This window comes from Schistocerca americana, chromosome 11 (genome assembly GCF_021461395.2).
Source record: "Schistocerca americana isolate TAMUIC-IGC-003095 chromosome 11, iqSchAmer2.1, whole genome shotgun sequence".
NCBI classification, from domain to species: Eukaryota; Metazoa; Arthropoda; class Insecta; order Orthoptera; family Acrididae; genus Schistocerca; species Schistocerca americana.
Window position 1 is genome coordinate 51,982,569 of NC_060129.1, and position 17,763 is coordinate 52,000,331.

The 17,763-nt window shown below is 38.7% G+C and overlaps 1 protein-coding gene across 1 annotated transcript in view; it reads right to left on the bottom strand.

Moving 5' to 3' along the window:
• The window catches only part of LOC124553826, a 67,866-nt gene that overhangs the window by 11,386 nt on the left and 38,717 nt on the right, over positions 1-17,763 (bottom strand). The gene's annotated exons all lie outside the window — the stretch shown is intronic.

Consider the following 17,763-nt stretch of genomic DNA (forward strand, 5'->3'; position numbering starts at 1 on the left):
CAACTGTCAGAGATTAGGGGGCTATGTTGGAGATTGATTCAGCAGATTGTGGCAGACAGGGGACTGGTTCTTCCACCACGACAATGCACTTTCACACAGACAGTTTGTGGCCGAATGAAAGGACACAGATTTGACAACACTGAAGAAGTCAAGAAGAAAGCAAGGGTAGAGCTGTCAGCTGTTTCTAAAGATGACTACAGAAAATGTTTTCAACAGTGGTAGCACTGGTGGAACAAATATATTAGTTGTAATGGAGAGTATTTTGAAGGGGATAATGTTGTATTCTAAACAATTTGAAAATTTATGGCTTAAAAAAAATAATACTGTTTTTTGTGTACCCCTCATAAGAGGGAACCACCAAACAACAAATGGTTTTCAGAATGAAATTTTCATTCTGCAGCAGTGAGTGTGTTGTTTTGAAACTTCTTGGGAGATTGAACAAATTTATCAGACCATGAAACACAAAGTTTACGGTTCAAGTTCCATTCAGGCACACTATTTGAATCTGTAGAATGTTTCCATCTTATCCTTGAACAACTGCCTGCAATTGTAAACTAATATTTAAGATCTGATATATACACGTGCCAAAAGTGCAACACACTGAATGCAGCTTTGGTCAGCTTAATACGTGCTTCACTTAGAAAGAAAGTGGTAATATTATACAATTAATGAACGAAGGGTATGCAGAAACGTGAAACAAATTATGGAAAATGCAGACATGTTCATAAGCTGGCATTTTTACAGATTTCAGCTAGTTTGGAGTATTCATTTTTAATATTATTTTGTCGCTTCTTTCAACATTATACTGTCTGTTTGTTTGTTGGACACTTGACCAAAATATACTTTAATATATTTATTTATCCCAAGTATGCAGAAAACAAACATACAACTAGTTATTATCCATGAATCAGCTATTTTAAACGCATCAGCAAGAATATGAAAATCGCAAAATGTTGTACAAATATACAGCTCAACACATACAAAGAAAAAGATTCACACACCAAAGTATGTTGATGGGAGCATAATTCTATTGATTTCAGGTGATTTCAATGGCCCCAGTGCACCACCACCACCACCACCACCACCAACAACAACAACAACAACAACTACAACAACAACAACAACAACAGGACACTGGGAAGCCTGTTTAGCAGGATTTTATTTTTGAAGATCAAGTTATGTTGCCACTCAGAATTTCTTAACAACCATCTTCAATATGCTCATCTTTGTAAAAATGCTGGATATTTTTATAGTTTTCATTTATGCTAATGCACTCTTATAAGCATCCGACAATGGCCTTAGTGGCAAGATTATAACTGTGTTGTGAATAATAAAACATTGCAATCAATGGCTAGATGTATTACTTGGATCTGTAAGTGCAAGAGCTGTCACCCTCATCTGAAGTATTTCTCCTTTAATGTTTCTAATTTTGGCTGTTTTGGCACCAAAAATTCCTTTCCCAATAAGAAATGTACCATCTTCAAGCTACAAGTTATTTTTTACAAATAAATAAAAACAGAAACCTACTATTAATAAATTTATTAAGAACAAATCCGCACTTACTGGTTTTGAAACAACAGTTTCATCATCAGAAAGCCATTCACAATCATAATTTAACTTAGTTTATGTTAAACATAAGACACTGGCTGTCTGTTGTGGGGAACATTCTTTGAGATCATGGAGCACTATACAAAACAAGCAAAATTAGAATTGAGTTATGACACTTATCAGACTTTACATGAAGTAATGTGAACAACTGTAACACTGCTATTTTTGTGTTACTTACTACAGAACCCCCCTCTCATTTTTGGCAGTGTTGACTGTCTTTGAAAATGATAATATTTGACAGAATAACAACCCAGATTCTACAACTCTGTGGAACTTACAAAAGACAAGCAGTATAGAACACCACATGCACATGCACTTCCTCCCCCCCCCCCCCCCCCCCCCTCTCTCTCTCTCTCTCTCTCTCTCTCTCTCTCTCTCTCTCTCTCTCTCTCTCTAAATATTTTGGTCACAAAGACTTGCATACAATTAAATATTCCTTGAATGACCATTAATTATAACCAAAATAAATAAGAAAGTTGTTATTACAGCAATATTACGGAATTTAACATTCTATTTACTATTGTGAACAACAAACGCAACATTTTAGTGATGTATACACATGTTTCAGTGCGGAAATCAGGTGAACAGGATTGTGTAAAAAGTCTGAATTGGCTAACTCAATCTGTCATTTGGGAAGATGGACAAGTGATATTCTTTTATGATGCATATTTCTATCTCCTAAAGCATATTCATGAGACAACATTTCTCAGCACAGTATTCAGTGATTTTCATACCATGCCTATTACAAGTTTTGTGCAGTGAAAATTGAGTATTTTGCTATGTTATTGGAACATATGGCATTTATGCACTCCTTGAACAAGGTCTGTTTACTTCTCAACTGACCTGAACATTGTGAAACTGAAATCAAAATTACATAATTTCAGAGGTTGTCATGGGATATTTTCTGCTAAGTTTGGTATAAGGGACCTATGGTCAATCACGACTCTTTATACATTAAAGATGAGGTTATGATGTACTGAGTTTGTTACGCAGTTTGTTACTGAGAAAATACCATTAGCACCATGAATAAGTACATAATATGCAATTACAAAAATGCAAGCACAAAATGCCAATGTACAGATCCAATAGTATTGTAACATGGATGCTGTCGCTGTCTGATAACTCAGCATACTGTTATAGTGTTGCATTTCCTTTGCATTCAGTCAACACAGACTGCTGGACAACTCTCCATCAATATATCTACACATACTGCTATGTATCACTCTTAATGCACAACCAAACTGTTGGAGGGGGGAAAATAAGATATAAATGAATGCAAGATTGTGAGTGAAGAAAAAAATAGGCATTTACTGTTGTCAACAGCAAGTACTATGAGAGAATGGAACAAGTCTGTTTCCAAACAAGGCACCCTGTGCAAACTGTCGAGATTTGCACTGCTGTCCAGATATTTTCAGAGCAATACAGATACAAAGATAAATAACAGTAAGGAGGCAAATGAAATGCAATTACTTTGTAGTGAGTTGTGGGTGAACATGGGTTCATTACACCAAAATAAAGCAACCTCCAGCTTACCTGACTGCATATTACTTGGACATCATTTGACAATTTTTGAACATGTAATATGCAAAGACTTAAGTATTCCCTCACAAATGGAATTACTATTTTCTAGTAAAATCATAGCTTCTGAGTGTGAAAAGGTAGATGACAAAAATGTCCACAAATTGTCAAATATCAATGCCTGTGCACAAGTATTTGAACAGCTAAGTGATACAGATACATTGAACAAGGAGTGTTTGATGGAGGAAGAGAGTTAGGATGAGTCTTGCAAAGAACAGGTTATCATACATAATGAGGTACTGAAATTACTTGATATATTGTTAGTGTATAAAGAAAAAAATTCATTTGACTATACTGCTGTTTCGCCTCTCTGGAAAATGAGAACAATCGTCAGGGAAAAAAGTGAATGAATAATAAAAAAATGGAAGACTGTTTCCTGAAAGTGAACTGAAAGCCAGTGAGACTGTATACAGTATGTTTCATGTACGATTTTGTGGATAAATTGTCAGTTTCCAGTGAGAAATGCCTCAGTTACAAATTCAAGCATAGCAAGTAGCATGTTTTGTAAATGTAATGAGTAGCAGTTTCTGGCAAAGATGCATGTTTTTAAGCCCGCATGAACCCAGATTATTGGAAGCGAGATGTACATAGACAATTCCCAAAACACAGAGATTTTGTCAGTGGGGTTAAGGTTCTCCGCGTAAAATCCAACAGAGCCCTGCAATAGGTTTAAAATCATTCTGACCTTAATGGGGAGTATATTTATCTACATCTCTGAAGTGCAGTGCCCCACAACTCTTATCACCACCAAGAATTCATTATTAAAGTAGTGCAATACAGCTCATTGAAAATTCTAGAAGCAGCCACTTATGCAAATTATCTAATACACTGCAGATTTTTTCTCAACAGTCACAATACTTTTTAGCATAAGTCTGCCACAAGGAACACACGCAAGCTTCCTGTCTAAACTGAAGGTGTTCACAGTCCAATGGCAGCCAGGTTCACATCACTCATTTACATTAATCCCTATACTAATATCCCCTAAGGAGTAAATCATGAATCTCTTTAACAGAAAAAACCTAAGAATGGCAAAAGTCTGTAAACACATGGAGTTGTATAGAACAATGTTGTCAGAATTACTTTGGTTTAGAACATGAAATACATACACTGGAAGATGTCTTGGCAATGGGCAGTCGCCTAGTTGGGTTGCTAGTAGATATTTATATGAATCAATTCGAATGAACATTTTTCAAACCTAACTGTTACATTAACAGCAAAATTGTGTACAATAAAAGGTACATGGGGGTACAGTAATTCTCTTTGAAGGCATAAATAATGAAATTGATACATTAACAACAAATGTGAGGAGCATACATATAAACATTATCAGGCTGCAGCTTTAGACCAGTAACAGCGTTGAAGTAACCAACAGCGGCTGTTGTGTGCATCAGACGGCATGTTGCAGATCAATACTGAACCACAAAAATAATGTACCACCAGAACCAGCTGAACAACAAAAATAACTAAATATCTTTCAATCTATAGACTATCGATTTTTTTCAATAAAATCGTTTCATTAGTTACACCAATCCAGTGAGGGATGTAAGTCGTTGCTTTACGTTAGTAGGCAATCAGTAAGAAAAAATCGTGTAAGGTTAAAGTGAAAAAGTGGTACGAACTACCCTTTAAAAGATATTGCATCTCCTGTTATAACTTCTTGAGCTAATAAATGCTGTTTAGAAAAGTTTGTATGATAGTTTACTTATTTTCTTTAGTACCAATCAGTAAGTACAAATATTTTTATGAACTTTCTCAAGCACACCCATTATGAATTTCATTCCAGCAGTTAATAAATTGATATAAAATAGTTTATCATTTCTACCACAACTATATTGCAGTTTTTTGTAAGAATGCCAGTTCCTAACAAACTCAGATTCACCACTGAATATTTTCAGTGTGACATCACATGTGGTTGATATTTCATAACGTGATATTCTCTTGATACCACTCGTCAATCACCATTATGCTGAAAATTGATCGTCACATAAAAGTATGAGACTATAAGACTTCATGGAAAATCCAAATGCAATTTGAACATAAAACAACAATCGTTTATCAATATTAACAACAGTATTATAAAAAACGTAGACTGCTACTCACCATATAGGGAAGTGGACTCACAGGCAGGCACAAAGGAAAGACTGCTATAATTTTTAGCTTTCGACTAAAAGGCCTTCTGAAGTAAAAAATAAAAACACACATGCAACTCACATGCCCAACCCTTGTCCCTGGCTGCTGAGGTCAGAAACAGACTGCATCTGTGCCTGGAGGGGTAAGCAATCCATGAGTTGCGGATGTAAGGAGCAACTTGAGGCAGAGACTGTGAGAATTAGCACAGTAGGGGTGGGGAAAGATGCAGTGCTCCTTGCAGGAGCCTGCAGGAGTGTGGCAGGGACAGAATAGGCTGCTTGGTGCACTCAGAAGGTTTGGGACTGGAGGAGGGGAACTGAAAATGTGAGAACAAGAGAAGGACAAAAAGACTATTGGACACAATGGTGGAATACAAGGCCCTGTAGTGTTTTAGTAGGAATGGGGATAGGTATATGAATGACAGGGACTAGTGATTGTTGAGGCCTGGGGATAGCAGGGTACAGAAATATAGGGTATATTACATGGAGAGTTCCTATCTGCACAGTACAGTAAAGCTGGTGTTGATGGGAAGAATCTGTATGGCGCAGTCGTCAAAGTGAAGTCCATTATCTTGGGAAGCATGTTCAACAACTAGGTTGTCCAGCTGTCTCTTGGCCACAGTTTTCCAATGCCCATTCATGCTGACAGACAGCTTGTTACTGTTATGCCAATCTAGCAAGCAAATGGTGATTGCAGTTAGTTTACAGATCACATGACTGCTTTCACGGGTCGCCCTGTCTTTGCTAGCATAAGAGACGAGTTTGACTGGACTGGAATAGGTGGTGGTGGGGGGGAGGGGGGGGGGGACGCATGGGAGAGGTCTTTCATCTAGATTTATTGCAGGGATATGAGCCAGAAGGCAAGGAGTTCAGAGTAGAGTAGGGATTGTCAAGGATATTGCATAGGTTCAGTGAGTGGCGGAATACCCTTCTGGGAGGATTGGGAAGGGTAGTGGGTAGGATATTCCTCATTTCAGGGCACAATTAGAGGTTGCTGAAGCTCCGGTGGAGAATAAAATTCAGTTGTTCCAGCCCTGGGTTCACCTGATTCAGATTCATTGAGGACATCTTCACAATCTGAACCAAGGGTGAGGACACCCTCTTCACATTACTCCAGAAACTCACCCCCTTTCTCCCCCCATTTGCTTCACCCAACACCTTCTCCACCTTTTGCTTCACCTGATCCTCCTCAACTCAGTAAGCCACTTTTCTCAATGTTGAGCTCCATTTAAAGGATAACTAAATCAGTACCTCCATCCATATCAACCAACATCAGTACCTCCGCTTTGACAGCTGGCACCCATACCATACCAAGAAGTCCTATCCACATGGTGGTCATTACAGCTGTATCGATGGGCAGCCCATCTCCTAATGCACCAAGGGTCTCACTAATACTTTCAGAGACTAATATTACCATCCTGATCTTGTATAGAAACAAATCGCCCATGTCTTGGCTCTCCAGTCAGCTAACAGCTGTCACATGCCCACGATCCAACCACATCCATGACTCAGAACCACCCGGGGTTGGAGCAATTTAATTGCATCCTCTGCCTGGGCTCCGATTGTCTCTCATTGTTCGATCTATCCTGAGATGAGGAATAGCCTACCCACTATCCTTCCTTCCATATGCCACAGTGGTGATCTGCCACCCACCAAATATACATAATATCCTTATACATCCCTAATCCACCTCTATCCCCAGCCCCTCACCTCATACGCATTGCCCTGCAATAGATCCTGATGCAAGACTTGTCCCATACATCTTCCCACTACCACCTACACCAGTCCAGTCAAAGGCATCTCCTACCCCATCAAAGGAGGACTACCTGTAAAAACCGTCATGTGATCTACAAACTAACGTGTAACCACTGTGCGGCTTTCTGCGTGGGCATGAAAACTAACAAGCTGTCGGTCCACATGAATGGCCGACAACAAACTGTGGACAAGATAAAGCTGGACCAACACATTATGCTTCAAAACCTGCTCCATCTGGACCTTTCCCATCAGCACTAGCTTTTCTGAAAACCACACTTGAGAATTCTCACAGCAATATATTCTACATGCCTATACCCTCAACCCTCGCACCTCAACCATCACATGATGATGATGATGATGGTGGTGGTGATGAGTTGGGATGAGGGGGTGCTCGACAGCATGGTCATCAGTGCCCTGATGAAAACTCAATAGGAAATCTCATGGGTGGGGACGAAGGCTGTACGCACATGCAGAGCAGTTTATAACGTACTAAATTCAGCCACCCTTCCTCACCAGTTCAGGGATAAGGCCTGATAGTTCACAAAATTTCACCACGCTGTTAACACACATAGCCACAATATGCTGAACTGAAAGCGGCACGCTACAAACTTCACAGAAAGGTGGATCCTCCCCCCCGGAGGAGGAAGCTGTGTGTGAAAGGTCTATGCCCGATGCGCTGTCTGGTAAGCAAAACCTCCTTCCAGTGACGAGGCTGACACGAAGTCCGCCAAGCTTCTGTGGTCAGATTGAGCGACCGCAGTTTGTTGTCCAACACCTGCAACCATTCAGTCTCCCACTGACGCATGATGCATCTGTCAGAAAATAAGATGATGGCATGCAACAGGATGGGACATTGATGGACAGCACCATCTCAACATGCTTCCTTGGCAGCTTTATCAGCCATTTCGTTACCCTGTATCCCAATGTGGCCCAGTACCCAGCAAAAGATCACCTCCTTGCCACGGCGTTGGAGCCACTGTAAGCAGTCACGGATAAGCTGAATCTGTGGGTCTACTGGACACATTTGGTGAAGTGCTTGCTGTGCACTAAGAGTGCACAGACAATAAAACTCATATGGTGATGTCTGTGTACGCTCACCAGTGCCATTAGAATGCCATATAACTCCGCATCATAATTTGTAAATTGTTCTCAAAGATGCACTTTAAAAACCCTATCAGGGAAAACCACAGAACAACCAAGAACATTCCCCTGCTGGGATCCATCTGTATAAATAATGATAAAACGATGGTACATACTGAAAACAGACGAAAACAAAGTTGTAAAAACCATATCTGGAGTATAATTTTTCAGGTACTGCATCAAGCTGAAAATCACTTTGGGCCTCCGAAGATACCAAGGTGGCAGTGCGTTCCATCTCTGGGTGTGCACTTTCATGCCCGAGAGATCCAGATCCTTGAGGCAGGATGTAGCACACATACCAAATGGCTGGGCTGCATGGGGCCGATTCCTGAATAGTCGTTCGAAGGCGGGTTGGGTCACTGAACTAAATGCCAATGACTGAGGTGACCCTGAGATTTTCAGTGCCTGTTGAGCCAAAAGGATATGTCGCCGAATCCTGAGTGGTGGTTCTACACCCTCTGCACACAGACTCTGAACTGGGCTGGTCCGAAAGGCTCCAGTCGATATCCGAATGCCCGCATGGTGGACAGCATCTAACATCCGGAGATGGGAAGAGCGGGCCGATCCACAGACCACGCTGCCATAGTCTAAGCGTGATCGAACAAGTGTCTTATAAAACTGTAGGAGGTGAGACCTGTCAGCTCCCCATGTTTTTCCACCAAGGGATTTCAAAATGTTCAACAACTGGAAGCCCTTTGTTCGTAGGTCTTTCAGGTGTGGGAGTGCACTGTGTCTTGAAAAAGTAAAATACAGTCCCCCATTGTAAGCTCTGGTTGCTACCTTCACATGTCCCTCTCTCCTTTACCTACCTATTCCCTTCCCTGCACCCACTCCAGCACTACAAAGTGTTCTATTCCATCCAATCATCCACTAGTCCCTTTTCCCTTCTCTTCATCTCTCCTTTTCAGCTCCCTATCCCCCACTCCAACCACCTGACTGTATTTACAAGGGAACCTCCCCATCGCACCCCCCTCAGATTTAGTTATAAGTTGGCACAGTGGATAGGCCTTGAAAAACTGAACACCGATCAATCAAGAAAACAGGAAGAAGTTCTGTGGAACTATGAATAAAATAAGCAAAATATACAAACAGAGTAGTCCATGTGCAAGATAGGCAACATCAAGGGTAGTGTGAGCTCAGGAGCACCATGGTCCCGTGGTTAGCATGAGCAGCTGCGGATCAAGAGGTTCTTGGTTCAATCAAGTCTTCCCTCGAGTGAAAAGTTTACTTTCTTTATTTTTGCAAAGTTATGATGTGTCCGTTCATTCGTTGACGTCTCTGTTCACTGTAATAAGTTTAGTGTCTGTCATTTGCGACCGCACCGCAAAACTGTGCTATTAGTAGACGAAAGGCCGTGCCTCTCTAATGGGAACCGAAAACATTTGATTGCAAGGTCATGGGTGAACCGATTCCTCCACAGGCAAACACATCTGATATATTCTATACGACACTGGTGATGGCATGTGCATCACATAACAGGAAAATGTTGTCGACCCATCTACCTTGTGTTCTATGTGTTCTATGTGCTCTATCAAAACATATGTTTTTAACGTTTTCAAATTTTTTTGTGTGTAGACCGTCAAATCCTGCCTATGTCCAAGCAAATCTGAACATGTTCTAGAATTTTGGAGAACGAAGTTGATTATGTGTGAGTGCCTGAACTTTGATAATTGTCTGAAAATAAAAAATTAAACTTTTCACTCGAGGGAAGACTTGAACCAAGCTGCAGCTGCTCACGCTAACCACGGGACCACGGTGCTCCTGAGCTCACACTATCCTTGATGTTGCCTATCTTGCGCATGGACTACTCAGTTTGTATATTTTGCTTATTTTTTTCATAGTTCCACACAACTTCTTCCTGTTTTCTCGATTGATCTGTGTTCAGTTTTTCAAAGCCTATTCACTGTGCCAACTTATAACTAAATCTGAAGGGGGGTGCAATGGGGAGGTTCCCTTGTTAGCAGCACTATCCTGTCCCTAACACATCCCTGCAAGCTCCCACAAGCAACACTACACCTTTCCCCGGCCATACCCTGCTATCCCTTCCTCGCATCAGCCTCCTGCTTACCCCCAACATCCAGAGATTGCTTCTCTCATAAGGCGTAGTTAAGATCTGTAGTCTGGTCTTGGGCCAGTGACAGCAGGAGAGAGAAGGAGAGAGAGAGCGAGTGAGTGTGTGCATTTTCAATTCAGAAGAAGAACTTTGGCTGAAACCTTAAAAGTAAAGCAGATAGCAGTCTTTTCTTTGTGCCTGTCTATTACTCATTTTCTCCTCTATATGATGATTAGCAATCTATCCCCTTCACCTTATAGTCATTAATCCATACTGGAATTCCATTGTTTCATTTATCAATATTACTTTGCTACATATTTCACCTATACAAGAGACTGCCAATTTCTTTTGAAATTTCATTACAATCAATCGTTATCACGGAATTTAATTTTAAAAAACATGGATTTTTTAACATTTGTCACATTATACTTCACCAGACATTACTTCTGAAATGTTATTTTCATTTGGTTATCCATGTCACGTTAAAAACACAAACTATTGAAGGTGTCTGGATATATTAGTAGTATTCTTCCTCTATCATTAATTACGGCAATATTTGCCATCTTAACTGATAAAAAGTTGTGTCTACCCAACATGAGTTTCTGTTTTGTGTTCTTCATACTCTTATTATTTCTTTTGTCATAAGTTTATTGCATCTTCTCATAATACCTTCTTGAGCACGCTTAAAAATGCTTTTGTTTACTGAAGCACATCCTGTCATGTTCCTATTAACCTTTGCTCAAAATTCTTGATTTATGCTGTGTCAGTATCTATTAATACTGTTACAATTACCTTTTATGTCAGTCCAATTACACTTCATTTCATATTTTTCTGAACTTGCATAATTTAATCCACCCTATGTCCCTGTTCATACATAAATTCTTAAAATCTCCAACAATAATGACTTCCTGTCTAGAGCATGATTGTTTCCAGATTTTTAAACATTATGCAATCCAACATTAACTTGTACACAATTTAAATCACTGAATGCCCACACACCAAAATTTAGCAGCACTGTCTTACATGCATGCCTAGCAAATTACTCTTGTCTTCTATTCGTTTCAGTTCAGAAATATATATATTGACTCAGTTAAGGAGGAGGTCAAACAGATTGAGGCAAAAAGGAAAAGATGGGTGTGCTCCCACAGGTGACTGCATATGGAGAAACTTAATCACCATAGTATGAAAGGAGACATTATTGCATGGTTACAAGCAAAATGAATATTACTGAAGGAATAGTTCAACACAGCATACAATAAAGTACTAAAAAACTAGTTTATACACAAACTGATCATGTGGTCTGCATCAAGCAAGTGCAGACAAATAGTACTGATAGTTCAATGTTTGTGTTTATGTAGTCTTTATCTTCACATTTCAATGTCCTTCAGAAACACTGAAATGCATACCATAGGAACTAGAAGTACCTGCTCCTCTTTGTTACTATGAAACACACCCCTTCTATCTCTTCAGGTATGCTATACAGTTTAGAGCCCATGTTTTGGCTGTGTTATTTTAATCCATACTATCACCTCTCAAACTATGGAGAACTTTTTTAGCACCCTGTGTATGTCTATGGTTGAGATTCTTGAATACTGTACAGGACATTGTAGATTCTTGGAGAGGAAAGTCATAATTGGCTGATTAGCTGGGAAAGAGGTCAAGTATTAACATATTTTAGCCACTTTTCAAACAAGGATAACACTGAAAAAATGAAACACAAGAATGTTGGTCTTAAATTCTAAGATCAGCCACATATTAAATACTATGTCACAAAAATATGTAGACCACAGTATAATTAATGAGAAATGCAACTGAATGAAATGCCTCATAAATTAGTGGCACCTTTGAGGACTTCACACCGCAAATTCTCAGGTATGTTTCCTTAGCATGGCTTTGACTACATATATTATAGAACTAGCTTTCAATTCCAACAATTTCAGAACAACTGGACAATTAGGAGGCAGATTAACCAAACTTACTTGTTCACAAAGTGAGTGATTCACATACTGCTCTGTGGTTGGTTTCACCTGGTACTGATAGTACCCTCACACTCATCCAATCATCTTCTCCACTAATGCGAGTCTCCTCCTCTCCACAAACCTTACAGCACTCCAGTATCTCAGATAAACCCTTTTAGTATTTGACATACCTACCAAGTAAAATGAAAACCCAACATCACAACTTCTTAAAACAATAATAATAAATTTTCTATCCCGAGTGGTGTAGGTAGGCTGTTTATCACCACAGGCTCTGGTGGGTACAACAACCCACAGGGAAATGAGCACATGTTCCTATGAGCCCGTAAACAGCCAGAGATCATGAGGTGAATGAAGCACTAACAAGTCCACGACACTACAAAGTGCAAAACAATATAACAGTCCAAATTAGTACCCTCTCAAGAGCAGAAAACAAATTTTGTCAACTTGCACAATTTTGGTAAACATTTTTGGAATTCAGTGACCAATTAATTGTTATATTTAGATTAAAGTTCAGTCTTGATCACGTTATGTCTGTTTTAATGAGTAACCGGTTTCGGTTTTTTCTATAAAACCATCATCAGACCCATTGGCTCCTTTGGGTTGGTAGGTGGAGCTCTCCTTGCTGCTGTGCAGTCAACTGATCAGTTGACTGCACAGCAGCAAGGAGAGCTCCACCTACCAACCCAAAGGAGCCAATGGGTCTGATGATGGTTTTATAGAAAAAACCGAAACCGGTTACTCATTAAAACAGACATAACGTGATCAAGACTGAACTTTAATCTAAATATTTGTCAACTTGGCCGTGCAATGGTGTGATACAACTAGCTTCATTGTACAGCAAGCATCGAGCCACACCATCAGCCCAGGCCACAGACTCAGTTGCAGACAGTCGCCAATCCACTTACAATTTGAGTTGGTTTCTTGTTCAGGATGTCGTGTGGATTATTCCTACATCATTTGGAAATTTCAGATTCTTCAAGTATATCTAAATCTATACCTTACAACTCAAAGAACAATACTGATACTGCAGTCAACTGATCCTATGGAATGATTCTCACTAGCTAAATGACATCTAAGGGCATAAGCTTTCTTATAGTTATGCTCTCTAAATCTAGTCCTAAAGTTACAACCCATCTCCCCACGTATACCCTATCATACGGTCTACAAGTAATTTTGTTAATGCCTGACCTCAAAAATTTATCTACATTTTGGTGAACTGAAGGATGTAACACACAATTTAAATTCTTGCATGTAGAGAAGCCAATCTGAACTTTAGCATTTCTCAAAGCACTAGCAATTTGTTCACAAAACTGACTTGCTTACGATATGAGAGCAAATTGAAATAAGACCAGAAACCGTTTTATCAAAAACAGCTATACCCATTCTCCATATCTATTTTTACAATGATATCAGTTTCTCAGTCTATGCAATCCCTATCGATGTTCAGTTTTCAAGTCTATAATACACTGGATGAAAAAATATGAGTGCACAGGGGAAGGACAAATCAGCACCAGTCATTATGTATGTAGTGCCCCCAGACTTACAAAATACATCAAAACCAAAATTTGTACCTTCCCTTTTAATCTCCCTGTGAAGGAAGATGGGACATCCACTACTTCTCATTTTCACAGCAAATTGGATATTCATAAGCAACTGACTGAATTCGTTGGTTAGATTCATTCCATCATATACATCACTGTGAAATAAGACAAATACACCTCTGACATACCTATGGTAGATACGAATGTTCAGTGTAATGGATTTGTTATTACTAAAAGAAAATTCTGTAAATCATTAATGATAAAGCCAGCTAAAATGCCTGACAGTATGGCAATTGGTTATGTAATCCATTTTTATTCAATTTATTTTATTCTAAGAGATATCTCGTGATCGAAAATGCTAAAATGTGCAATATTGAAATAATAAAGTCGCATTGTATTCAGTCAATGACTTTTTCCTTCAGTGACCTAGCCAGTATTTTGCAGACTACACATTTTTTTCAACATCGTAACATACCTCCTTCATAACTTTATGTCATGGTTAGGTTATTTTATGACTTGCTGGGCTATTCAAGAGGTCAACCTGCTTTACATTTTCAGAAGGAAAATGATGGTTAATGAAACAGAACTTCTTCTCAACAAGGACAGTTCGAGTAGTGACACGATTCCTAATTGTCTAGGTTAAAGGTTAATTGCTCTCTTTGAGTACACGACATACAAGTGTGACCATGTTTGTGAAAAGTGAAATGAAAACAGCATATTGGGCCAGACAGTTGACATACATTACTGGTACTGTAATTTGTAAATGAATATCTTATTTCATGTATCTGTTTGGTGGAGTAATGAATACCGTGATATTTTTTATTTTTTTATTTTTTATTTTTTTAGTTTTTATTTTTATTTTTTTTTTTTTTTTTTTTTGTATTGGGAAAGATGTGACAAAAGTGGGATGCATTTCTGTAAATTCCATGCAAGTACTCCTCCAGTTAACTCTGTCAAAACTCATTCTGAATACAAATACCCCTTTCTGGGTAGAGTAGTGAACTTGTCAAAGATAGAACTTTCAACTGATGAAGAGAATCTCTTGAGTAAAGGATTAAATTTCAATATTCTGGCACAGGCAAATGCACAAATAATTAAAAGGATGATAACTGAAGTAAAAAGTGTCTGAACCACCTAACTCATCTGAATGGCTGTCCAGAGTCTAATTACTTTGTCAATAGCTTCTGCTACGCAAACCTGAAGGCTGGATTTACTTTGACTGAAACTTAAGACTGTAAAAAATAGATAAGTAATGGCAAGGGTTCTGAGGGACACCACCATTATTATCACCTCTTTAGATATCACCAATCCTTCCACTAATATTGTGATTGACACGACACCACAAATTGTACGCACAATCCTTCTGATGCTTAGGAAGATTGAGTGTTGGAGAAATGCTTGAGCTACTAGAACTAGAGTGGATGTAATGAAATTAGACACCTTAAGGTTACACCTGCTCCCCACAGAACTCAGGTGCTAAGATCTATGATTCATCTGCCTCATAGTTTTTTTGGCCACATGTACACAGATGACAGTGCAGCGCATTAGTGCCAGCTGAATGTTCAGTATTTCCATGTGATATGTTGTGTTCATGTGTGGTCTCAGTCTTCCATGGGATGGTGCAGTGACATGTGTTTGACAGTGAGTGAAATGTAGGAGCAACAGCCTACATGTAGTACTACTACTGTCAGTGGGCATAAAGGGCAAAAAGACATCCAAAAATATCTAAGGCGGTCATATCAAACGCACTGAAGATTTCTGACTGATCTGGCCGAACTGTGCTAGTTCATAAAATGAGACCTAAACCTTGTGGTATTTCTGAATTGACTCAACTCCCTATTAACAGTGGCATAACATCAACAGAATCTGCAGATGTAAAGACATGATTTGATTCTCCAAGAAAGAGTTATAAATAGAAATGGAATACTATGTAGTTTGATGACTATGATGAAGAGTCACTTTGTAGAACAGAGAAAAGTATCTGACACGTAGGTAATACAGGATGATCTAAAAAAAAAAAAAAATCTGGCTCAGACACGTCAATCTTTTGTCTTCCATGCTCACTTGGTTTTTGATTCAGTAGGTGTAATGATTGACAAATATTTGTAATGGAATGTAGAGTCATTGCAGCAGCAAGAATGAAGTTTTGTGTAAAATGCACTTACTGTATGCTGAGGACAATAGTCATGTAGTATACTTCGATGAAACTTGTTCCACAAAACCATACATACAAATATATTTTGCTAGGATTGAGCAGAAATACCAGCCTGAAAGTGCCTTCAGTATAGCTTGTATCAGTGATATAGGTGATGGCTGCAAAGATGAAGTGTTGGTAATACCTGCAAATTAAAAAAAAAAAAAAAAATTGGTCCATGTTAAGGTGTGCCATCACAACGAAGATACTGGTAGCAACATACAAGTACTCCCATGCTGCTGCACACAGAGTCTTAACATAAATTACATGCATTCATATGTGACATGATACAATAATCACATCTCAGATGTTACCAAAATTAATTTCATACTTTTCTTAACAACTTTCTTGCTGTAAGTTTCTACAAGGTCCAACAGAACACAAATTCTACTTTTGATCTCAGAACAATGTAATGCTTTGAGATAAAGTATGTATCACAAGCATCCATAAACTTTGAAAATTTTCATATATTGTTTTCAGTCCAAATATGTCAGTGGTTCTGTTTTTCTTCAAAACTTATGTCATTTTAGGTTTTTTTTCACAGCTGTTGAGAAGAATTTTCTTTTGGAAAGTACTCCATCATACTCTAGACTAAAAACAGGATATTCTCACATTCTTTAAGAACATTTACCAACGTTGGAGAGTATCACTAACTGGCAATGCTGTAGAATGGTTAGATGACCTTGCAGTGTCTATTTTCATGACAGAAGCTATAATCTCTTTCTTTTAACTACTTCACTGTTTTGCAGTAAAACACATTTTCAGTGATAAGCTGCAGACTGTCTGGCATTACATTAACAATTTGGAGAATTTCTTTCAAGAATAGCAAATCCATTACTGGTAACATACTTAAGTATCACAGATATGTTGGTGATGTATTTGTCCTATTTCCCAGTGATGCACATCATGTGATCCACCTAGCCAATGAACTCAATCAGTTACATGCAAATATCCGTAGAAAGTAATGGATGGCTCAACTTCCTTGACTTTACGGTTAAAAATGGAAGGTACAGGCTTTGGTTTTGATGATTTTGCAACCCTATAACTACAGACATTTGGATTGGTGCTGATTTGTGCCTCCCCTCTGCAAACAAATGAGCATTTTTATGTGACCTTTCATACACATGCAACAATGAACCTTGATAGTGATTGTGTAGACAGGAAAACTGATACCACGCAAATACGTAATGACAATGGGTATACTAAAGAATTTATTCGTGATAGAGGCACAGCTGTTTTTGATGAACAAATATCCAGTCTTGTTTCAAAATATGATACCAGTAAGTATGCTTCCATTTCAAATTCAGGTCAATTTTGTAAACAAATTGCTAGGCCTTTCAAAAAAGGTTAAGTACAGATTGTACAGATTGGCTTCTGCACATGGAAGAAAATCAGTTCTGTCTTACGTACTTCAATAGACCAAAAGGTACACAACTATTCAATGTCAGGCATTTACAAAATTACATGTGGATCATGTAATTCTATATATGTGGGGCAGATTGGTCATGATTAATACGAGGTGCAGACGGTATAATTGTAAGAAATCTATTGCCCGTAGATGTCATTCAGATATTGAGAAATATTCCCTAGGACCAAATGAGAAATGACTGTGCAATGTCCATATTGCACCCTGAATCGAAAGGTATAGATTTATATATACTTGAAGAACTAGAAATTTACAAACACTGCATGAATAATCCACACAACATCCTGAACAAACAGTCGTTTGAATCACAAATGGTTTTTGACATTTATAGGATTTATTGAGTATACCACCAAGGGTTTG